General features: G+C 36.4%; 1 long non-coding RNA gene across 3 annotated transcripts in view; it reads right to left on the minus strand.

The window, feature by feature from the left end:
• LOC125392952 (uncharacterized) overlaps positions 1–26,131 on the minus strand; it is a 381,816-nt gene extending 355,685 nt beyond the window's left edge. For all 3 annotated transcript variants that reach the window (XR_015735775.1, XR_015000619.2, XR_015000624.2), the window contains exon 1: positions 25,716–26,131. This is a non-coding gene — a long non-coding RNA (uncharacterized LOC125392952). The remainder of the gene's footprint in view (positions 1–25,715) is intronic.
• Between the last annotated feature and the right edge of the window lie 501 nt (positions 26,132–26,632).

Here is a 26,632-nt window from a genome sequence, read left to right on the forward strand (position 1 = left end):
TTCTACAGATCAAGTCTTAATTCCTGCTCAGTATGGCAACAAGTTGAATGTCCTGTTTACAGCGGGCATTGCAAAAGAATGGAATCATTTAAAATACCAAGATTTCATTTCTAGATACCTAAAGCACATTCCTTGCTCCATTTTCATACCCCTTACTGGTAATATGTAAGCACATTAAACATAATTATACTATCTTAATATCATTGAAGTATTAAATGTATTGTAATGACCTTCACTTAGTTTTATTGCAATGTTTTCTGCCTTATAAAATTATCGGTTGAAATATGAAAAACTAAGAACCCAAAATAATATTCTAAAATTATGACACTATTGATTATTTCAGTTTTCATACAGTTCTATGCAAAATTATAGCAAGCCACAGAAACGCATGTGACCTGTTTCCCAGAAGTAAAGTGTTCTGTGGTAGGCGTCCCTGAGATGGGCCATGAGTCTGTGGGTGGAGCAACTGTCTTGATTTTGTGTATACACATTTATTAGTGTGTTTATGGAGAAAAACATCTGTATACTATAGAAGAAAGGTACATTGAAAGAGAAGCTGGGCATGTTCAAGGGTTTGAAACCACCTTTCGGTAAGCTATGGTAAACAGACCATACTTTCAGATGGCACAACTCATACTTGCTCTACCACAATTTCCTCCCAATATGAATAACGGCAGCTCTCCTATTTATTGACAGTTGCTATGTCTCTGCGTCATAAGTAATTTTCATCTCATGCATGATTCCAGGGCCCCCTCTGCTACCTATATATCACAAAGTACTAGCAAGGTTTATTTGTCTCTAATGTTGATGGTCAATGATTTCTTCTCCTACGAGCACCTCAAAGCAGAATGTAAACTTGCTCGGCTTACTGTTTCCATTGTTTTTCATCCTTCTATACCAGCAAGAGCGGTCTTAATTTTGACTTCCAGTGTTTCTGAAACAATTCTCACATAGGTCCCTAGTAGACTTCTGGTTATGGCACCTTCCATATTTTCATTGGCTCTTTCACTGACTTTTCCTCCTTTTTAAACACTGCAATTATTATAATTTATTCATATGTCATAGTAAACATGTGGAAATCATGGGATGGTTTTGGAGAATCAGTTCTCCCCTTCCACATTTATACAGCTTCTGGGGATCAAGACTAGATCACCAGGACTCTGTGGCAAGCACCTTTACCACTGAACCATTATGTGAGCCTCACCTCTTTCTCTTAAATACACTTCATTCCAAGTTACTATTCCTGTTTTTTCCTTTTTCTTGTAATGTCTGATTTAGTTTTATTAATATTCCAGTTCTCATGGGCTGATGGCCAATTTTTTCCCTGTCTAGAGCAATAGAGATATCCAGTTCTGCGTTATGACACATAGGCCCACACATTCAAATATTTACCTGGCATCCCCAATCAGTTCCATTTATAGCAAATCAACAAATAAATACAAATGGCGAATAGAATCCTTTAAAAGTATTTACTAACACTATCATCACTGACTATCATGGAAATACAAATTAAAACTACTTTGGGATTCCTGTCAAAGCACTATCATCAAGAAGTCAAATGACCATAAAAGTTAGTCATGATGTGGTAGAAAAAGCCTTATTCATTATTGACATGAGTGCATACTGGTGCGGTTACTGATAAATCAGAGTTGAGTTTCTTCAAAAAGCTAGAAATCTTGATATCTTATGATTCGGTATACTACTCCTGGGCTTATATGCAAAGGATTTTACATCCCTGTAGAAGCTTTGACATCCATGTTCACAGCTGTTATAGTCCCAGTTGCTAGGCAATGGAACTAGTCTTGGTGTCTATACATTGATGAATTGTTAACAAAAATGTGATACATATACATAATGGAATTTCATAAAGCTGCAAATGAAAACTTTAATTCACACATAAATGAATAAAACGAGAAAAAATTACTCAGTAAAATGTGGAAGTCTAGAAAGACAAATGCATTATATTCTCTCTTTTGCGTGAATCCTAGCTTCAAGTAATTAGATTTGTGAGTTGAACTTGGAATACACAGAAAATCCAGGGAAACTTTAAAGGGACCATTGCGGTGTAGAAAAGACTTAAAGAAATGTGGATCGTGAACATGTGATACCCAAAAAGAATTACTAGAGGTGTAAAAATTTAAGCAGGGATGGAGTGAGGGCATGGAGGAGATGAAGCAGAGAAAGAAGGCTGATTGAGATGAATGAGGGATGAAAAATCCATTTGGAATTCTGCAATTCATAATTCAGTTTAAAATTATACATTAACAAAAACAATTACAAAGGTGATATCCAGCATAACGCGACAGTGCTGCTCCCCAAAGTAATGTGTTATTAAACAAAAGCAAAGTACCAGGCATGGAGTATATGTTTATATGCCTTGTACATTTCCTTCCAAAATTCCCCAAACCAAACAGGCTCTTGCTGTTGTTCTTGGTTGCCCAACAGAGCTAGATGATGAGACGCTATTGCGGAAGACACCAAACACATTTCCTTAATAATATAAAGAAATCAAATAAAAAATAAATTGGAAGTTTTTTCCTGGATAAAAATCCTACACAATGTGATATGTAGACTTCTGTGGTGGGGGTAGGATGGGCATCAGTGGTCTTACCCAGATGTGAACCCTGTGAACAATAGCACGAGCCTGCTGGGCAAAACGTGCACACTGGTACAGTAATGGCACAAGTGTTATGGGAGGAATCAACTACTCTCTCATTGTATCTGGAGCCTAACCCACAGTAGTGAATTCAGACCCGGTACCTGAAACTGGTTTTAAAAATTGGGAGAAGAGGTCTTAGGGCCATACAGGGAAATTGCCAACTGTTTTAACTAAATCTATACAGCATCAAACTGCCTTCTAAATACTAATGTTACACTCATTGACAAATACTACTCTCAGCTTTTATCAGAGAAGCTTCCCTTTCTAATGAGTGAGGTGAATGCAATGACTCATAGCCGCTTAAAATGTTGAGAATAAGTGATGGTTGAATGTTCAACCCTAAAATGAAATACACATCCTTTCTAGGAAGCAGGGAACATCACAGTAGAAGGATTGCACAGATTGCAAAAGGCAAAAGGTAAGGAAAATGGATGTAGCATGCTATCTTCTGTGCTGATGCCATTCCAATAGAGATCTTACATCAGTCATGGTTGTCTGTGCTGAGCTTTCCTGAGAATGTGAAGCAACCCATATCATGGGCACTAGTGGTGGTGGGGAGAGGGCCACAGTGCCTTACACCTCCTTGCTGAAATGTTTATTGGCTCCTGATGGATTCTGGGGAAAAGGAGTCATTGTCTTCAGTTTTATATCCATTGATGACCCCATAAGGATTCAGTGAATAGCCCTGGTAAAACTGTGTAACAAATCAAAACACAAACACATTGAGTCCGATAAAGGGAACCCTGGAGGGAAGCGGTGAGTTTACAAGATGTAAGAGAAATCAGAGTGCATTATATACACCTGTGAAACCGTAGAAGAAAAAATTTAATAATAGTTATTAAAATTTTCTCATAGTTAAGTATTAAACAGTCGCTGTCTCATACTCATGCTTCCCTTGGTTGACCTGCCTCACCATGCCTCCCCTTTAATGATGGGCTGAAATTTCTGAAAAAAATGAGACAATGGAAATCTTTCCTTCACTAAGTTGTTTTTGTTAGGTAACATGGTATCCAAAAGTAAGTAATATGCTTCCTTTCTATTTCCATCTGTGAAGATCCCAACTCTCCACCGACTAACTTAAAACAGATGCCTGGGAATTAAACCAGCATTACTGCGTTTCCTTGCCTGTCTACTTTTCATTGCCAGTGAGACCCTGCCTCCCCTGCATTTATCATATCTACCACCGATGTTTCTCCTTCCCAACTCTGCCATTTGACAATGTTTCATGGTTCAGTCTGCCCTGAAGACATTTTTTGATGCCTCTTGTTCTGACTCCAACCATCTTCAGCACTCCCATTAAAGTTTTCTGAAAATGGACAGACCTTTTGCTCCCCTGCTGAAACTCTCTAAGAGGGCTTGAGAGATTGCAGACCAAGTCTATGGTCTCAGTCACAGGTTCTCATGATTTCAGAAGTGTAAACCCTTCTGAAGCACCTTATGTGCACTATCTCTTATGATTCTTTATTTACAAACTCCAGCAGAGCAAACACCACCTGTAGCATTTCATGCTAGGCTTTCTCTTCTCAACTGTACGATGTGATAAATATGTCACCAACCCTAGCTTTAAAAACTCCAGTATCTTTTCCTCTAGTTTCTCCTGAACTTTCTTCAACTTAAGACAGGTTCTCTTCATGACATGGGTGAAGCAGTCATCGGGATTGCTTTGCTCCTGTAGTAAAAATTTCTCATTTAGCCAACAACCTTAACACTCAGATAACTCATTGATTTCATACGTTGGACGCCATCATATTATTCCTGTCCTGAAAAACATCATGACTATGGTTAGAATTCATGATGATACTGCAACTATTTCTGAATAATGTAAAATAATGAGTTAATAAACACATGATTTATCTCAGAATTTTACTAAGAATCAATAACCCATGTAAATAATTACTGACATCTTTATGGTTTTTGAGTGCTACTTCAAAGTGAAGCCTCTAAGAGCCACATAGTTATGTCATAGGAACAGGCTGGTATGGAAAGGCCAACAAGGACAAATCCATTAAGTCAAATATTGACAGACATAAACCATTTCCTGGACTTTGGCTGGAGCTAAACTTGAGAAAACAATTTCAAGTTAAACTCTGAACTCCAGAATTTTGGGAGTAGGAAAGTAATTAAAATAAACTGCATGCTCAGCTTAAATTTAATTGGCATCATTTCTGAATACAGTGTAAAGAATTTTTAACTGTCATCCTTCTACACACCAAAGTTAGGCACAAGGAAGACATGTGAATTGTTTATGCTCCAATAAATGAAGATTTTTAAAAATATGTATATTGCATAGAACTACTTAAAATGGACCTACCTAGAGGCACAGATGCAAATGATTTTCTCTATAAATCTAGCATGTTTCATTAGTTAACTAACTCTACGTATAAAAAATATACATGTTAGGAAAATGAAAATCCTTAGAAATTAAGATATGCCCATACATATCTAAATTAGAAAGTCATCATCCTCCTACTGTGAAATTTTGATTTAATGATTTCATGTCATTTACTATGGCATTTACATAATAATTAGCATTGAGTCTAAATTTAGTTCTTAATTTTTAAATTACATTATAGTATATAAAATCGTTTTCACTGTAAAATTCACACATATAGCTCAATAAAAACATCTCTCTCTCTCTAATTATTTTCTCTAAAGCAGGTGTTTAATGTGTGTAGTACAAGCATGAGGTATATTTAGATGAACATCTGGGGTTTGAAGTGCAGGTGATTTAAGCAGGGAGGTAGAGGGAATATGGGAGAGAGGGAAGGAAAGGGGATAAGATTAACCAAACAGTAATATGTATTAAAATGGTCACAGAAACCTATAATTCTGCAACCTAAGTTAAAAATATAACCATAAACACACACACACACACACACACACACACACACAGAGAGAGAGAGAGAGAGAGAGAGAGAGAGAGAGAGAGAGAGAGAACAAAACTATTCCTAGAAGACACTGATTACTAAGTAAATATCCCCAGCATCAGTTGCAGAATACCCCCTTTTGAGTTGTTGGTTAGGGAGTCTCTACAGCCCATGCTCCTAAACAATATAGGCTCTTGCTATTCCTGTGGGTTGCCTTCCAGAAATAGGTGATCTGACCCTTTGCTTCAGACACTGCACACTTTGACGACCAAATACAGAGAAACTAAGCTAGAATCTTCCTCTCTGTTGCTAGTCTTGATATTTTGGGAGGATATTGCACATGCTTTTGGGAGAAAAAGACAATAACTGCCTTATACAACTAAAAGTTCTATAAACTCTAATATCAACCTATCAAGCAAGATGAACTCAGTATACAATAATGACATAAACTGTTATGAGGAGAACTAACTATTCTTTGATTGAACTTGCGTCCTGCCTCACAGGAGGAAAACGAATTCTGGTACTGTAAATTACAGACAAAACGTGATGACTGACAGTTAACACAGAAAGCCACAACTGGTCAGTGTGCAAAGAATGAGGGACTTCTGAATGCTCCAACCTAAAGGAGACATCTAGATCATATCCTTCCCCTCAAAGCTCAGAGATGTATGTAGAAGAGAAGCTAAAAGATTGCAAGAGCCAGAGATTGTAGGTGACTTCAAGCAAACACAGTTTTCTAGACACAACTGGGGAGATTCACATATGAATGGAGGACTGTGATACATTGCATAGGAGTTGAGCAAACTTAAGACAGAAAATAAAAAGTCTAAAAACACAGGAGAGGAGTAAGCATGAGGTCCACTTCCTAGCCAAGAAGCTATCAATTTTTGCTTGCTGTTGAGTGGGGGAAAGTCATTTTTCTTCAGTGAACTGACACTTGGTATGTCAGCTACATTCCAGGACAGGCCCCACACCCCGAAGTACCCAGCCAACACAAACCAAACTTCATGTGAGTTTTTGTTGTTGTTGTTTATTTGTTTGTTTGCTTGCTTATAGAAAGAAATACAAAATTGAGTAGGTGGGGAAATGGAGGAGGGTCTTGGGGTAGTTCGAGGAGTGGAAAGAATATGATAAACATGAATTGTATGCAATTTTCAAGGAACAAATAAAAGCACTGTTTTAAAAAGCAAAGTATAGCTTAAGCTGGTTATTTTAGGAAAATATGCATATGCGTATGCATATATGCATGTAACAACAATTAACAAACAAGGAAGCTATGAATTTGAAAATGAAGAGGAGGGCTACATAGGAGGGTTTGGGGAAAGGTAAAAGAAGAGAGAGATGATATAATTATGTTATAATCTCAAAAGTAAAAAGAAAATTAAAATTAATGTGTAGAAAAATAATTGATCCTGGGGAGGACAGCCTCAAACTACTTTCTAAATATGTATATTTAAAAGAAAACATGTATATTTAGAAGAAAATAGAAAAAAATGAGACATTCAACCTTAATCAGAGAAGTCTCGTTATAGTAAAGAGAAGAGAGATCACAGACACATGGCTGATCAGGGTCCTGAAAATACAAGACAGCTGAGTGCTCAGCTTTAGACAGGACCTTTGCTCCAGTCCATCTAAAGCTCAGAGAACATCGCACAAAGGACAGGAAGAGAGCAACCGACAGAAGACAGGAAGAAGTCTATCAAATGACATCTGGACACAATGCAGTCTGGGAATCGGATAGTCCCTGCCATCATTTAAGTAGTCTTTGGTGGAGGATTCTAAACGTAGTCTCAAAGATTGCCATGGTTAAACTCATTTGGTCACTGAACAAAACAAAAGCTCAAGATCGTAGGAAAAGGGGTTTACAGGGAAGAGAAGAAGATATTTACAGTAAGAAGATGACAGGGAGGTTGTGTTGTAAGAGTTAATCAGAAAGGACTGAATGCATGCATGAAAACGTCAAAGAACAAATTCCATTAACAAAGACAAAATCTGACATATATAAAATGTACCTTTCTGTCTTATGAATTTTCTCACAATGTTGAAAGAAGTACAGATAATTTTAAAGTATAAAATTTAACCTGTGACATAATTTGTGCAAAGAACATGTCTATTTTAAGCTAGTTAATAAAGTGAAAGAAACAACATAAAAAGCATGCAACAATGAGGGTTCTTTAGTATCTTATGATATAACCCACCAAATTGTAAATTATCATATACTGAGTTATATAAATATAACTGCACTTGCTTTGTTTCCTTGGAAATATAAGTTCAACTTTAATTATAAGCAATATTTCCCATAAATACAACAAGATAATATTGACAATGGCAATATTCAGTGTCAGAAAAAAATGACATAATAAAAGTTGCTAGTAAGTTTTAGATTAAAGAGAAATTCTTCTAATTCTCAGAAATCTCCTTGCATGAAGAAGGTAGTAACAAACAATAGGGTTTGAAAATCAACTTGGAATAAGGCAACTGATATTTTCCTAAACTGGAATAAAATGACAATAATTTAACTTTACAGCTCAAAAAACAAGTATCCATTCATTAAATGTGTTCTTAAAGAGCAATAAAGCTTCCTCCTTTAGCAACTCAGATCTATGATATAAAATAACTTAATGTATACAAATTAAGACAGTTCAAATAGTAGTACAACATGTCTTTGGATAATTATAATTCATTAAATTAAATCTATTAAACATATATGCATATATATATTAATAAGAGACATGTATTTTGAAATGATACTGAATTCATTTTAATTTAGTTTTCACCAATATATTTTTAAACTAAAATAATTTGCTTCCAAATTAAATTTTAATCTTAATAAACTATTAATAAACTTAATAAACTAAGTAAAAAGTGACCATTTGCAGTGCTGTTTCTATCTAATCACACTTTCTGTGTTTTAGACTTATTGCCAGACTATAAATAGAACATTCAATTTTAGCATGTATTTCTCTTCACGTCACCTAACATATTGATATCATGAACTGTGCTAAACTGTTGAATGATGAAAAATATTGATGCTTTGAAGTTGGATAAAAAGCACATGATCATACTTTTCAATCGGGAAATTTTTGCTACCGTTTGGTTCTACATTTTTTCCAGTCACCCACTGTCTTTGGGATGTACTTCCCTGTAGAGATGTAGGAAGAAATTTGATGGTGAAACTGGAGGATGAGGTCTTGACCTTCGGAAATATACAAGTTCACAGAGTCTGTCTTGTATTAAATGATGCAGAGGAAGAAAACTCTTAGTAAATTAAATAATTAATAAAAATTAATTAGTGGCCATGTATCTAAGCCAGTCCGTATTTAAAAAAATAAATTCAAAGAATTGATTGAACTGACTATACAGCCCCTAGTAGCACTGCATTTGTCTGCAAACTGGGCTCAGCTCTTAAGTCAGTAAACTATCAGTGAAATCAAAGAAATAATTCAAAATGTAAAATATAAGATTTAAAGACACAAAAGTTATATAGAATAAATATGTTCAAAAGTATGAATATTAGAAAATATTTCTCTTTCTGCAAACAGAGTAACAGAGAAGACAGGGAAAGACAGCCCAGAAGTGATTAGAGGAAGAACAAAATGGTTCCAGGATTAAGACGGAATTAACAATCTCTTTATTTAAAAATAACTTCAAGTCCAGTGCTTTCCTCATTTACTCTACTTCATCGCTTGAAGTGAGAGAAATAATTAGCCTGATAATTTTCTTATGGTTTTTCTGAAATCTTGAATGAACAAACATAATCTAAGGTGGCTATTGATATAAATTATTTTATGTAATTCTCTCAACAGCCCTCCTTGATGGGCATGATTATCACATTTTACTCCCAATCAATGGAGGTTTATAGGCTACAAAACCAACAGAAAGCATCAAATATTGCAGTGTAGCTCCCAACACAGCCAATCTAAAACTTGGAGAACCTGGAAGAGTTGAGCAAGGACTCTGGAAAAGAGATGCATGGGCTCTCTGACTTCCTCTTTCATGGAAAAGAAAACAACTTTTATTTTCAGTTTTGTGTATTTTAAAAGCAGAGCAGGGTCACTGGGAGTATTTAGAGTTTAGCAGTCACAAGAGCTCAGAGCTGCCAGAGAGCATACCTACCCCAAAGAGGACCTAAAGGAATTTCCTTCTAGCTCCCCAATTACCAAGCAATATTCCATAGAGACATATGGGGAGAGAGCATACCTACCCCAAAGAGGACCTAAAGGAATTTCCTTCTAGCTCCCCATTTACCAAGCAATATTCCATAGAGACATATGGGGATTAACTGAATCACAGTTTGTCTTAAAGTTAGGCTTGCCGTTGATGAACACCTTACATGACAACTGCATAGCAACATTTAAAAGCTGGAGTCTGATATTTCAATTGTTTACTTCAGTTTTAACACTGCAATAACATACTTATCTAAAAATCTCGTATATTTGAAGATACTACAAAAATGAAAACTCATTGTGGTAGTCATTATTTTAGATAACTTTTACTGGTCAGCAGAAATATTCTCATTCGTATCTTTGTATCTTTGCATATCTTCGGGCATAGTTGTGTGTGTGTATGTGGGGGGCATTTATGTCTGTGAATGAAAGCACACACATGCTAAGGCACATGAGGAGAGATTACAGGATAATCTTGGATATTAATCATTGTCTTCCACTTTTGTTCGAGGCAGTATATCTTATTATTCACGTATATGCTTTGTTCGCTTGTCCACAAACTTCTGGGGATTTTCTTTTCGTTGCTTTTCATCTCTCTTTAGGAACATGGGGATCATAGAATGGGATTTTCACACCCAGTTATATATGGGTCCTGGGGATGTGAGCGCAGGTCCTCACATTTGTACAATAAACGTTTTATCATTAGACAGTTTCATTGAGAAAGTATATCTATCATAAATACTGATAATCATGCAATGAACCTGATTACATAAGGCTGTCAGATATATCATATATATTCTATGTTGATAAATGCATAAAGAACTCTGAAATGCACTATGGTTTTAACGTTCTTTTTGTTCCTGTGGTAGTGATGATAGCGGTGGTGGTGATAGTATTTATTATTCTATTTAATTTAGTTGCTTGGTTGGGTATTCAGATCAAAAAGTCAGTCCTAGAAATGTAGAAAGGCAGACAACAGTACCTCAGTGGATTGAATTTATGTTTATTCTTTTATATGTACATGACGTAACAATACTGGTTAAAAAGAATGAGTAAATGAATTTGGGGAGGATCGGGAAGAATAATGAAGACATTGGGAGGAAGGAAAGATGATGGAGAAGCTGGGATTAGGAAATTATATATTTTAAATACTGTTATTAATTAAAACAAAGAGTGATACTTTGTGATGAAATAACAACCAGGCAGCTAAAAGGCAAGCAAACCTTAGGACTGTATTTATACAAAGCAGACAAAGATTGTATTTCCCATTTTGTGGTCTGGACACCTGGCACACAAACTCCAGCAAGCAAGCCTAAATGAAACCAGCATCCATGTGTCTGCCATATAATCAGGACTTGGAATTCTGAAAACTATAGAGCAAAAGTGATAAACATGTTTTCACATCACTGCTATGTGTACCAACAGCTCTGTCTTCAGTTGAATTGCTCTTGTGGCCATTTCAATGAGTTTTAAAAATCATGTTCCACTTAGTAAAACGTTTCACATTACAAAAATCTAATTATGTTATACACAAGCCACAGAGGTAATTATAGTTCATACAGACACCCTTAATCTGTATTAGTGGAAACATGATACCTGGTGATGAGAAACTCACATGTAATTATCCAATCTCAACAGCTGCTAGGCTAGTTTCGCATTGTTCACATCTAAGTCATCATCCACTTTCTGTGTATGTGTATGTGGTGTGGTGTGTTCACACTTGGCCAGATGAATGTATGTGGGGGTGGGGGTTGCATGTGTGTGTGTGGAAGCCTTGGCTTTTGCTCCTCAGGAGCCCCCTACTGTATTTTTAGCCAGTGGACCATGTGGATCTGCTTGTCTCTTCCTCTCCCCAGCACTGGTATCACAAACACATGTAAGCATTTTTCTATTGTGTAGGTTCTAGAAATCAAGTTTAGCTTCTCATACATGCAAGGCAAGCACTTTATTAGATGATCTGTTTCCCCATCCCTTGGTCATTGCCTCTAACCTACAATGATGATACATGCTTCTGCTGATTTAGAAATGCAGCCAGATTTTTCATGAGGATTATATAAGATTTTACATTATGATTAATATGTTTCACTAAACAAAATATTTACATTAGTGCTCACTTTCTCTCATATATATATGGCATGCATTTGTTGAAAATGTTGACTACATTTTCAATATTAAAGGTACTTTGGAACTTTATGAGTATTCCAGGATCATAAGTAAGAGAATCCTGCTTAAAGAAAATTATTATTTATTTTATAATATGCACAATTTTTTCCTTCCTCTTGATTGAACTTAATTCCTTAGAGCATTGATATGATATCCAGGTTTCAACTCACTCACATGCCCATTCTGCTGTGCTACATTTCATCATAGCTAGTGCAAGCAATTATTCTTCACATGACTTCAATGAATACAATCCAGTACTTTGTCTATTTGGCTCTTACTAGGCGTGTTGGTATTTCCATCATTTCCGTTGGAACTTCCCTTCACACATGGACAAATTTCACAGCTACATTTCACTTCCTCGTAGAGGTCATTCATCCTCTTCCTGATGCTTGCTGACCTGGAGAGAATTTCCTCACATCTACAGGACCAGAACTTGATTTGTTTGTTTTATCTATCTGTAAGAATTAGCAGTGACTTATAATTTTTCCATGAATAATAATCTTGTCCTAATCTGTAAAATGTCACCAGTATTGGAACCATGTATGAGTGATGATGATATCCTTTTGACAAGCAAGGGGAAAGACTGTTTTCTCAAATCCAAATCATGGTTCTATGACATTCACTCAATTTTATATACCAAATTCTTGTGACTATTCAACATACCTCAACAGAAGATTTAAAACAGTATGTTTATATATAAAATTTTGCTTCGGGGGTTTATTTATTCTTTTCTTCCTATTGATAGCTTTGATTTTTTTTGCTGTCTTGTTTAAATTACACTTTTGCTTAAAAATACTTCTATGATATTGTCCTGAAAAGAGTAAGAAATGGTGATTAGATATCTAAAAACTTATAACATATAGAAGAAATTTCCCTACAACTGTAGATCACCTAAAAATCAGTTGGAATTAACCACTGTTTCCTCCACACAAAATATAAACGAATGGTTTTATGAAATAACAAACAAATTTCATACAAGATCTTGGACATTGCACACTTTCAAGATAATCCTCAAATCACACATTCTAGAATATGAGATAAACTTAACCAAGAGACCAAGACACTTGGAAAACACAGGTGGTTTTGGTTGACATGATACAACAAAATTTGCAGTGTCAAAGAGAAGAAACGGTTTAGCTGTATTTGTTCATTTTCAATCACTGTTACTTTCCTGAATTACAGGAACTGGATCCTTCATCCAATATGTGAAAATACATTATTAGGTTGAGAACCAAGACTCCACTACAGAACTGAGTGACCAGAATGACAAAATGAAGAGTGGGTGGTAAGAGTGACATCAGTAATTACGATTGAGAATCTTTACTATCACCTTAACTAGATGAAGAATTACCACGCAAACACGCACCTAGAAGTGTCTTTGAGAGATTTTCTAGATTAGATTAATTCATATGGAATGATACATCCTTAGTTTGGACAATGACATGCCGTGGGCTGCAGTCTGAGACTGCTTTAAAAAAGAGGGGAGAGGTTCTAGAGAGATTTCTCGGCAGTTAATAGCTCATACTGTTCTTGCCAAGGACCTGGGTTCAGTCTGCACATATGCATCAGGCATCTCACAAGCACTTGTAACTCCAGTTGCAGAGAATCAAACACCCTTGTCTGGCCTCCAGGAGTGCCTAAGTATACATGCACTCGTGAACATGGATCTATCCATAAAACAACAAGGGAGTTAGCCCCTTGAAATCCTCCCACTGTAGTTCAGATGTCATGATGAACATTATGCCTCAAATTGCGCATCAAAATGATGCATTTCTCTTTTAAGTTAATTTTTGTCAGGCATTTCCTCACAGCAACCAAAAAATAAAAAATAAAAGAAAGGAAAGAAACTGAAGTATGGATGGGTCATTATGATGACCTCAGAAAGGAGCCAGTTCCAGTTTCCCTCACTCTGGATGCTTACTCATGTAAAAGAATTCCACACAAGTATGGTCATCATGGATACAAACTCCAAAACTCGAGCAAGTTTACTGTTCAGTACCAGAAGTTCAGATAAACCTGTACCTCTGATGACTAATGTGGCCTTCTCTGGTGCTTTGCCAAAGATTTTCTGTCTTCCAGATAACAACGGGTAGGAACAAACAGATATGATCTCAAACTTTCAGTGCAGACCTTTGATTTGTCATTTTTTAATTTATTAATTATTAAAAGGAAAGTTACACTTTAAGAACATATAAATACTACCCATTGCAGCTGAATGAAAGCTCTCTGATTTCAAGAATTTTTAACATAATTGAGTATGTTTTTATTTGAATTCAGCTTCTGTGTTATAATCCAATTGTTCTTAACATAAGGGTAGCATACAAATGCTCAATGAAGGTAAAAAAAAAACCTTAGATAAAATTTAAAGTAGATTTTTCAGTTTATAGTTTCTTGTGGTAGTGTGAATGGAAAAGGCCTTTCTAGGTTCAGTATTTTAATGCTTGATTCACAGTTGGTGGAAATGTTTGGGAAGAATTAGGTTTCAAAAGACCATGTAATTCCCAGTTAGTACTCGTCTCTCCATCTCTCCCTCTCTCCTTCCCTCCCTCCCTCCCACGTCTCTCCTCTCTCTTCTCTCTCCTTCCTTCCCTCTTTTCCTCCTATGTGTGGATCAGATATACACTCTCAGCCACTGCTCCCTCACCATGGCTGCCTGTCTGATGCTCCCTGTAACAATGGTCATGGACTCAGCTTCTGAAAGTGTAAGCACCAATTAAATACTTATTTTTGTAACTTGCTAAGTGTCTCTTCACAGGAATAGAAAGTAACTGAGACAGACATTGAAACTATGGAGTAGGTTATTGCTGTGATTGGTCTAAAAATAACTGTTTCAAGGAAGAATTAATGGACTGGGATTTGGGACTAAGAAAGCAGCTAAACACTATAAACACTTTGAGCAGGGCCTAAAGGGTAATCCTAAGAGTAATTTGGAAAATGGCAGTGTTGAGAGTAATATGAATTATAAAGACTTAGTTCCAGAAGTTTCATCAGGAAAAAGTATTAACTACAATGCAAGAGCTCATGCTTGTGATGCTTTGGCAAAGGATGAGGTTGCTTTTTTTTTTCCTTTTTCAAAGAGAAGGAATACTTAAGGTTCAAATGAGAGTTTTGGAGTAATTTCAAGGCCGCTTAATATGGACTGTGTCACATGCTTCTTACCTGCCACTTGTACAGATCTACAATGATAAAGAGTGAGCCAGGCAAAAGGGATTTGAAAAATGGACACTGAAGAGCACCAGAAAAAGTCATGCTGGAAACATATCTTTGGATTTTTTTTTTTTCTGAAAGAGATAGGGAGAAATGGAATAATGGAAGTGATTCTCTCAGGGCAAAACTCTCCCCCCAGTTAACCCTGCAGTTTGTAAAAAGAAAAAGGTCTAAGGAATCATCTGCTTCTAAGGACCAACCAAGTAACAAAACTTATACAAATGCAATTCGAAGAAAGGACCAGGCTCCATTCCAAGCAAGCCATGAACTTGGCATCACTGGTCAGGTTCTTTGCCCTCCCTATAAGGCTAAGAAAGATAACTGAGGCCAAGCACATTGTCCCTGAATGGAGGCCCAGAGAGGCCATTTTGTGAAGCTGTGAAGGTGACAACTGGATTGTGTTGTAACGTGGCCTGAATGACAATGGCTTCCATAAGCCCATAGAGTTGAATGCTTGGTCACCAGGGAGTGGCAATGTTTGAAAGAATTAGGAGATATTTTTTGGAAGAAGTGTGTCACTGGGGTATGCTTTGAAATTTCAAAAGCTCAAGCCAGGCCCAAGTGGTCATCCTTTCTGACTATGTATGCGGGAGTAGAACTCTCAGTTACTTCTCCAATATTATGTCCCCTGCATATGACCATGCTCCCTGCCATGACGATAATGAACTAAACCTCCAAATTGTAAGCAAGTCCCAGCTAAATGCTTTCTTTTCTAAGAGTCACAGTGATTATGGTGTCTCTTCACAGCAATAGAACACCGAATAAGACATTTTGGAAACCCCAAGACGTTGGAGATACCAAAGTCATAGGATATCTGTCAGGGAATAGTGCATACAAACAGTAAAACTGGTGAGAGAGAGAGAGAGAGAGAGAGAGAGAGAGAGAGAGAGAGAGAGAGAGAGAGAGAGAAGTGTATTACAGTCAATAAAGCTGGAAGACTTTTAGCATTGCACATAAAGCTAAATGATATGGAGTTGGTTCTGCTGTGTTTGAACATATTATTGGGCCATTGTTTCCTCACTATCTTCCTACCTAATTCTCCCCTTTGGAAATGTAATGCATATTCTTCGTCACTGTGTGATGGATGCATGTGATTTACTGTTTGATTTTACATGAGGTTACAATTAAGAGATTGACTTGAATCTCAGAAAAGTCTTCAGACTTTTGACTTTTATGCAATCCTAAGACTGAAAGACAATGGGAACATTTGAAGTAGGACAATGTGCATTTTGCATTATGATACATTACTATAATACTATGAGAGGCAGGGAGTGAAATGTTTTGGTTTCAATAAGAATGGCCCCAATGGTTTGTATATTTGAATGTTTCATCTCTGATGAGTGGAAATATTTAGGACGGATTAGGAAGCTTGTGCTTGTGGGAGGAAGTTGGCCACTTGGAGTGATCTTTGAGGTTCCAAATGCTGATGTCATTCCTAGGTAACACTCTATTCCTGATTCTCTCTCTCTCTTTCTCTTCCTCTCTTTCCCCTCTCTCCTCCTTTTAATTTTATGGCACACTGATGCTCCCTGCCATGATGGTTATCAACTTACCCTTTGAAACAGTAAGCCCCAACGGATCCTTTCTTCTTTAAGTTGCCTCAGAAATGCTGTCTCTTCACAGCAATAGAGAAGTAACTAAGACAATGCTAATTATAGTTCCATGATTATCATATAAACATTGGTACCCCTTTTCTGGAAGAATGCATGGTGATTATTTTGCTCTGACTATAACAGTAGCCAGGAATCTACAAGAAAGGACAACATTTCTAGCCACTAATTATAAACATATTTAAGGCAGAGTGCCTAAAACAAAACTTTGAATATTCCACATTGGTGTGATTTGATGTTTGAAACTCACATAAATCACATCTATAGGTATAAAGGAAGACTATACGAAATTATTTGATCATGTTTGCTTCTGTTTTCCATTTAGTTTTAGTTTTAGTTTTCATTCTAAAACTGAAGATGATCGCAAACTCACTATATATTCCATGTTAGCTTCAACTCATGATCATCCCTCTGCCTCAGCCTCCCGCATGATGAGATAAAGGATCTTAGTCACAGTGTCTGGCTGATACAAAAATTAAAGAGTTGCTGCATAAAATCCCCAGCATGTAAGAAAAGGTCAATTCTATTAGGAAAGCAATCCAACGTAGGATTGAACCAGTTGGATTTGCAAGTAGACGGTGCTTAGTCTAGTAAAAGAAGGTGAATAAAGGTGGATTAGATAAAGAACATTGCATACGTCCTAACAGAAAATGTATCCCCTTAGGAGAGGAATGACAGAGGAACACATGCCCTGAGTCTATACTGGATTATTTTGTGAGGCATTTTGAATATTCTAGATCATCATTTACAAAAGTTTGTTTAATAAAATAAAATTCTAATTTTATTTTACTATTTGCTTTTATGCTGAAGGAGATTAAACTTGCTATTATAGATGCTAGAACGTCTCTACATTCTTAGTCTACCAGCATTTGTTTTGTTATCGTTGTTGTTGTTTTGTGGGGATTTTTTTGATAGAAAATAAGGTTATTAGTCTTGAATGTCCTGGAATTAATTATGTAGTTTAGATTAGCTCTGAACTGAACTTGTCATGGTACCAAAGCCTCTGCCGAATGCCATTTTACTTAACTTTCTTGTTATTCTTATTGAATTACAAATTCATTGTCAGGGCTGTGAACTCAGGCAGAGAAATAAAGAAATAGTAAAAAATAAAAATCAGTGAATTTGCATTCATTAATTTGTTTCTTCTTGAACACCTTCCAGTCCTTACAGGATTAATGGATTTCACCTATGGATGTTTAACGAAAAACTCTACAATTATCAAGCTATGCTGATGTAGTTCATTTGGCATAAGGTTCATTGTCTTTTATCTTTCATTGATTCACCTCCTACAAATCAGCTCTTCTAGGCATGAAATATTTTTCTTACTAATTTGATCATGTTTTGCATTATTACCCTCCTTAATACCTTGATATCCTTTTTCCATAAGGAATAACCTCAAATGGAGAGACTGTGACCAGAGCTATGGCGATATCTCTGCTGATGTTATTTCCTTGTAGGCTACCCCTTCATGTCAGTGCATATTTTTGGTGGTTGTGGAGTTGCTACGTATTAATTATCGGTATGACATTTCTTTCAAGAATACAAATGTGACATTGTACATTTTCATCAGGTGTTCCAGTCTCACTAACTTGTTCTGTTTGTCTTTATTTACATTTCTTTCTAGAAGAAGTGGCTGATTTTGAATTCTTATCTGTCTGTTTATTTGTTATTTTAAAGTGAAATTCCTGTGCTTTTGTTACTTTTTCAGTTCTTCTCAAATATTTTTCTATCATTATTCAGCTCCTATCACCTGTTCTCTTCAGGAAGAATTTCATTCTATTTTCTCTAGATTATTTTTCTCAGCCAAGGGGAATGAAACATTTTAAGTCTTGAAATGGAATCCTCTCTGACATCAGGCTTTTCCATTTTCAAGTTTGATATCGTATAGCTACTGATAATTGGTTTTCTTATTGTTCTCATCTGCTCAATCAATATCTCCTTGTCAGTCAGATGCAAATTAGCAAGATTAAATTTCATATGTTCTTGAAGGCAGGATATCACAATACAATTTAAGCAAGATTTTTGCAATCAATATTCATTTGTGCTGTTTACACACTAGAAATTACTTAGGGAGAAATGTCACAGGAATATAGTCCAAACCACCTAGGTTTAGAGCACGTTAATCAACCTTTAGGATTTGCTTCTTCAGTGGATGGGGAAAATATCAATGTTTACTAAATGTTATTAACCTTTTAATAACTGTTATACATTTAGTAAACATATAGAAGTTGAACGTGACTAGTTGTAAGCAAAAATTAGAAAAGCAAGTTCTATGTTTAATATTATCTGTCTATCTATCTATCTATCTATCTATCTTTCTATCATCTCTCTATACATCTACCTAAGATATACATATATATGTAAATATACTATGGAGAACTGCATTTTCAATTTTATAAGTATGAGTTTTGAAGTATTCCAAATTACATTAGGAAAAAAATCCAGTGTCTTAAAAATTCAAGAATGAATAACTCAAATTATGAAATGAGGCTCTGGGGAAAGAGCTCAGTAGTAGAAGTTTTGAATAGTAAGTACAAGACCCTGTTTGTTCTCCAGTATCTCAAAAGCTAATGACTATTCTTTCTAAATTCTGTGACCTGGAGTTCATCTAGTTAACTCTCATTGACAAGCATTTTGACAGGACTGGGAGGTATGGGAGAGAAGATACTAGCTTGGTCTTTCTTTCTTTCTTTTTTTTTTTTGATAAAATCTTTTATTATCTCCAAGTTTTTTTTTTTTTTGGACAGAGCAGGCTTCAGACAGAAGAAGAGAAGGTAATGGAGTCAGGTGGGCTGGGTGGGACTGGGCAGGATGAAGAAGAGATGGTGATGAAGTCACCTGAACAGAGGGACTGGGGTCGTATACAGAGCGTGCTCCAAGAAATACACCTCACTATCAAGGATAGATTATACTTTAGGATAAAAGGGTAGGTAAAGGTATTAAAAGCAATAGGAAGAAGGAAAGAAGGAAGGACAGAATCTAAGCTGAGATGGATTTACTCTAGAATTCTACCAGACCTTTCAGAAACTAAAACTGATGTTTCCATAAAATAGTTTAGAAAACTAAAATGCTTCTTGATTATTTTTATTAAGCCAGCATTACACTGATTATTGAACCAATAAAGCATAAATAAGATCAACAAATGAAAATTATACATCAATCTATCTGAAGGACATACATTCAAAAATTTTCAATAAAATGTTTTAAAACAAAACACATCTAAAATAGAACTCATCACTCTCAAGTCAATTTCATTTCAGAGATTCAGGAGTTCTTTAATACATATAAATCAATAAATGTTATTCACTGTATAAAAAGTCTCAAGGACAGAAACCACATGATCATCTCATTAAATGACAAAAAGGCATTAACAGTATAAAACATCTGCTTATTGCAAAAGTCCTAGAGAATCATGGGGATATACGGATCATATTTCAACACAATCAAAGAAATATACAATCGGCCTACAGCCAATACCATGTTAAATTGAGGAAAAAAGAAATTAATTTCACTGAAACCAAGAACAAAACAAAATTGTTCATTCTTTTCATTTTTGTTCAAATGTAGTTCTCAAAGTCTTAGTTAGATAAGTAGGGCAGGAGATGGAAATAAAGGTGCTAAAAGTTGGAAAGAAAGAAGTCAACACATCCTTTTAAGGATGATATGATTCCATACACAAAATATCCTAAAAACTTGAGCATATTTAACAAGCAATGCTGATCAAATTATAAAGATGAATGTAGATAATATAGAAGAATAAAACTATATCCTTATTTTTCATCCTACACTAAATAAACTCAACTACAAATGATCAAGACCATTATCATAAGAATTGATCACCAGCTCTTTGACAAGTATAGGCCCATATTTCTATTTGATATGGCAGCCGGGGTCTAAAGCCATAGTCAGTATCTGAGGATGGTCATGTAGCCTTTCAGACAGGCAGTCACTACTTAACAAAAGGTCAGGATGTTATTTTGCTCCTTTCTTTGTAATTTGGAGGATGTCTGATAGAAATATTAATTCAGCCTACGTGACAGGTCGCATACAGAGCACACAGGTTGTTGTGGACAAGACTAAAAGTCATTCACTTGATTACCTGGAGACAGAATGTTGGTGTATTTCCCCCTCAGCTTATGTTTTGGAATAAAAGATGTTTGGGGAATAAACAAGAGGAATTCTTCAGGATATGAACTCGGGACTCATGAGGGACCACTGAGAATCTTCCTCCCAGTAAAACCATGTGAGTTGTGCCTTTATTTCAGCACTATAGAGATAGATAGTTTATGTTGGCGTCTGGTCGACAGAAATAATTTAAGGTCCGGGCTAGCACCGGACCCTGACAGACAAGGTGAAGTAGGACATACGTTTTAACTTAAAGGTAAAAGAAAAGAGTTTCTGAACAGGACCCTGGAAGTACAGGCACTAAGGTTAACAACCAATAAGACTCAATTAAACTAAAAATTTTCTGTATAGCAAATGACACCATCATTGAGTGAAGAGGCAGTCTATAAATTGGGAAAAATTCTTTATCAGCTTTACACTGTTACAGAGATAGTGGACCATTCATATTTGTCTTTACTGTTTTCACAATATCCATAAAATGGAAACAGTAGAAATGTCTATAGATATCTAACTGTCCATCAACTAATGAAAGGAAAAAGAAAATGTAATACATGCATGCTTTCAGGACTAGTGAAATGATGCCATGCACAGTTTCAACAGTACTAGAAATAATTGCTCTGAGTGAAGTACCTCACATGCTAAAATACACGTTTTACATTCTTTTTAATATGTGATGGCTAGATTTGTATTATTGTATGTCTTTAAATTTAAAACTAATAGGGGGCCACATGGAGGTGATTTTAAAGAAAAGGAATATAAAACAGCTGTATGAAGGGAGAAATGAAAGAATTGAACAGTAAGTGTTAAATGGGATGGAGGATGTAATATCAGGGTAGGAGAGGAATCATTAAAAAATATAATACTGAATGACTTTGAAAAAGTCGTATAGAAATCTACTACTGTAGAAGTTTCCTATGTATGCATATGCAGGTATGCATATACACACGCACACACACACACACACGCACACACACACACACACACACACACGTATATACAGAGAGGGAGGTTAAATGAAGTTACTCTGAAAGAGTATTACAGAGGTTTTCTGGCTTACACCGACTTACACTGACGACGGTACATGAGTAATAGTGGAACGGTATGTACAAACAACAGACGTTTCACAAGGAACCTGGGGTTCTTGTCTTTTGTCAATGGAAATGTCTATAGATATCCAAAATATTGGTATGTACTCAAGCAGAATACAAGAGTGAAACCAGTTTGGTGCTCTGCCAGCCAGCGGTTCATTATATAGTAGGTAACACTAGGTTTTGTTTTGTTTTTGCTGCTTTTCCCTACTCAAATGTGCATGGCTAGTATGGCCAAGCACAGGAGTAATGAATTCCGGGGTCAATGCTCACAACATCCCCATGAGATAAGCGGTTCTGCTGATACTTCTCATTTGTACAAATAGAGGCTTTAATACTTACAAGGCTTTGCCTAAAGTGACACCATCTATTGGTGAGAGTGAGAATTTGAACTCATGCTCTGATTCCAGAGACCACGAGTTAGGAAAATCTTGTCAAGATGGCAGGACATGAACCCTTTTCCTTATCTTCCAATATACCACATTAGCAAATAAATTCTCAAAGAGATAACATAAAATTAACATGATGACATGATGCTCAAAAACAAGAAAAAAACAACCAAACTATAAACTACAAACTAACTGAAGTCTGGCTTGAACGACAAGAAACTAAATAATTTCAAAACAATTGAGCTTTGCCGGATTGCCACGTTTGTTTAACGTGAACAATATTTAGTGCCAGTTTTGGTGATGGAAGACTAAAGGTGATATAACTGAGAATTGTCCAAGAAAAGTGAAGTTAATATTAGGAAGAATGTTTAAATAGAAAATCCCCAAGTTTTCTTTTTTTTTTTCCAAGTTTTCTATTGCTTATAAAAAGACAAGAGTCCCAAAGTCAATACAAAAGGATTGACAAAGGTGAAAACTCCCGGAGCAGCTCATTTTTTGTGTAAAGAAAACAATAAACACTGCTATTCTTTGGGAAAGCCTTGTGAGAATCTGCCATATGGATGGAATGAATCATCTTTAAAATAAATTCCCCAGGCCAACTGAAAAACAAGTACAGTGATGCATAACTTTTTTTTCTTTTATTAGAGCAGATCAGGTTCATGGTTAAGAATCTCTACTCTTACAAGCGTCAATAAGGAACCTGAAATTTTCTGGGCATAAGATTTAAGAAGATCACAGAGGCTAGTAATTCCAGTTCACTGTGAACCCTCTATGTGAACTCAAGAGTTCAAACATGCTGAGAAACACACTCTGCTTCAGTGTCTAGAACAGTTAATCACCAACATGGGAAAAGTATCCCTGACAAGAGATGACCTTCCTCTTGTGATACATTCTGCAACAAGTTCCTTGCATCACCCTTCAGATTCTTGGAAAAGTATCATCTCCCTGTTTTACACTTAGCGGTATCAAAAGATATTTTTTTATTTACTGTACTTACATGTTGTGCATTCTTGTGCACATTCCAATCTCCACAAAAGTAAATTAACCATGGCCCTGGGAGTGTGGATGTTGCTTTAAGATATTAAATCCATATGCACAAGACATGAATATGTTTTCAGGGAATACAAATGTGTATGCTCTCTATATAAATAAAAAATATGATTAGTGACCATGCATCTACTGTTTTCTACTGGTTGAAGAAAAACACTATGAACATCAAGGGAAGATTAACATTTTGTAAAAAGATATACACCTTCTTAAAAGTATAAAGTTAAATTGATACTATAGTTGATTTCAATTTTTTTTACAAAAACATTATCTACCACCCATCAGTAAGTAAATAGACCAGCAATTATAAAAGATAGTAATTTAGGATTAAATGTTTAGAAGCTAAGCAGCTCTTTCTACCTTTTGTTCCCTGCAACTCGGACTTCTAAAGGGAATCCCATTCTTTTGCTGCCCCTCCCTGTAGCATGCTGACTTCCTGAGCTCTGTTGAAAATAAGGCAGTTGCCTTGTAGGTCTAGATTTTGAATTAGTTTGGATGGAATAATAAGAAGGATATTATTTTCCAATCAGGAACTTCAAAATACCTATCTTTTTCATAAATTCTTGGAAGCACTTTCACTGTATTTACTGATTGATATACATTCAAGGCTTTCAGAAACAATGCACATTTCTTGGTATTCACATTGACTTAACAAAAAGCCTTATGTAATATATTTCAGGTGCTTTGGGTGCATTTTTCAAAACATTGAAATGAAAATTATTACTTTTCCCTCTTAAAAAAAACAAAGACAGAAGGTTTCCCTTTCAAGTTGCAAGAGCAAACAGGAATTATGACCACAGGGATGAAAGAGTGAATGTAACAGGTGGCAAGGACATAATGAACTTACTTATCTCAGGAAAGAATGTGTCTGCCACATTTTGCTTTGATAACGCAGCTCAGGTCACCTCACAGAACTAACTTGTCTTTCTTGTGCATAATCTCTGTACACAATGCCAGACTAGGACTCAGCTATGCCATGAGTTAATAGGCTGCCATAACGCATGTGCACAAGTGTAGCTAAGTAATGCTGCAAAATTACCTTGTAACTGAAATCACATTCTGATAGCCTTTCGTGGTTTTCTTCCCTTATGGCAGGTCTGTAGCTTCACACTGACTACTTTTAGTTTATGAATTTCCTTTAGCAAACAGAAAGCAGAGAGCTTCAGAAAGGAACCTGTCCCCATGTAAATTCTCTGCTGAAAACAAGCAGACAAAATTGCATTACCTCTCCACTCTGTAAAAGGTTTAAATGAGCATGAAGCAAGACCTGAGGCCTTTATCAAATCAGGAAATTGATGATATATTCTCCACTTCATCTTTTTTGATGAAATCAATTACAAATACTTAGGTAGTAAAAACTGATTTTCTACTGAGGTGAACAACAGCAATTATATTTTAGCACTTACAACAAATGTAATTTTGAACTTGGAGCTTTGGAATGAAAAAGTTAGGTCTCCCCTGCTCACATTTCTGAGTGTGTTTGCAGGCTCAGATTTTCTTTGAACAACAGAAAAAAAAAACACCACATTTAAAATAGGATTTATTTTATGATTAATCACAACTCTACTCTGAGGTTTTTGTTTTGCTTGGGAGGCTAAATTGTAGAAAACATGAGCTTACTAGCTTCCAAAGTATTTTCACTGAAACAAAAACTCCTAAACATTATTCCAAAAACATTCTTCATAATGAAATGTGCAAAGTTTCCACCACACAACGTGAGCAAATACGATCAACGGGAACAAAAGAAGTTTACATGCTGCTGCTCAAAGGACTTTTACAGAATCCTTCCCAGGAATAAAACACAGAAACCACGGGAGGGTACTGGAGAAATCAAAGCACCCTGACTTTTCAATGTGTAAAGACATACTTTCTTTCCTATTACGTTAAAAATCAGAGGGCGCACCAACAAGCCTTGCTGACTAGCAGTCATCTAAGCATGGGTCCTGACCCTTCCCCTGGCCAGGAATGTTCACACAAAGCTCTTTCCAAAGGTCTGTGCTGCATGTGCCTGAGATGAGGCCCCAGAAACACAGACATAGCCGAGTGCCGCAGAAGTTGGACTAAAGAAAATGTTTAGAAAATCCTGTCTCGTGTTGCTTCCTCATCCCTGCCACACATGATTTCCCTAAATCAATATTGACTCTGATCGCAGAAAGGCACGACCTAGACAAAAGGAAACCTGGACGATAAAGGACAAACAGGACAATACACGCACTGTAGTTCTCTTTTCAGACTGCAAAGATCGTGTGAAATCAAGGAGAGACATAGCCACATAACTTCAGCATTTTTAAATATCCCTGCTGGCCTTTTTCTCCCCCCAAAGCATAACAAATTTCTTAGTTTGTATTACAACCCAGAAAGAATATTTGAGTAACATCTCGCATCTGCACTCACCATGTGAAAGCAACAGTTGCGCAGAGTAAAAGTGTGTTTTTCTCCTGTCTCGTGTTCCATTTCAGTTCTGACCATAGCTGTCCAACAACCAAACGGCCAGAGCTGACACCCAGAGGCCCCGTCCACAAGCTGGTTCATTTGCCTGTCAGTCTGAACGCTGGCTTCTGCGGGCTGTGGCTGTGCCCTTTGCTGAAGTTCTGATATAATTTCCATATGGTTCCCACCGCCTCACGTAGGTGATCAGGCCTTTTAGTTCAATGAATACACAGACCACTCTGCAGGTGAGGCGCTGGGATCTAGCTTTAAATCGTCCACCCTCAAGTTAAGGAGTGCTTTGGTGAGAAGTGGGTGGAGAGAAGCAAGCTCACTACAGGGAACTCAGGCTGTAATCAGAATGCAGAAACTTCCTCTGTTTTCCTGCCTTGCATGGCTGAGCGGCGAGTGCCTCTTTCGCAGAACTTCGGAATGTACAGGGAGGACGCAAAGGGGCCTGGCCAGACAAGCCTTTCTCAATCAATTAGCTTGCAGCCATTACTTGTGACCTGAGGTCACACAACATAAGTGTGCGGGCTGTGCCTTCAGGGGTCTCAAGGCTACTTATTACAGCTTAGAAAACCAAAGCTGAGAAGACCCTGAATTCTAGAAATATTTTAATAGTAAGTGTACTAAAAATGTAAAGTAGATGAAAGGTAAACCTGAGTGTCCTTTTTGAGTGGGTATTACTTAATTCAATGAATCCAAAACAATCATTTTTCCACACTGGATCAAGCAGCATTTAGGACAAAGCAGTGACACATTTCCTTTATATTATGTGCCTGGGGATGTGGAAATGACCAAAGAATTCACACAGACGATCACATGATTCCTTGTATCGCATGGGAATTAAGGTTTTACTTTAGACTTTTAAAGAATTTTGG

The sequence above is a fragment of the Myodes glareolus genome, chromosome 2 (assembly GCF_982192425.1).
Source record: "Myodes glareolus chromosome 2, mMyoGla1.1, whole genome shotgun sequence".
NCBI classification, from domain to species: domain Eukaryota; kingdom Metazoa; phylum Chordata; class Mammalia; order Rodentia; family Cricetidae; genus Myodes; species Myodes glareolus.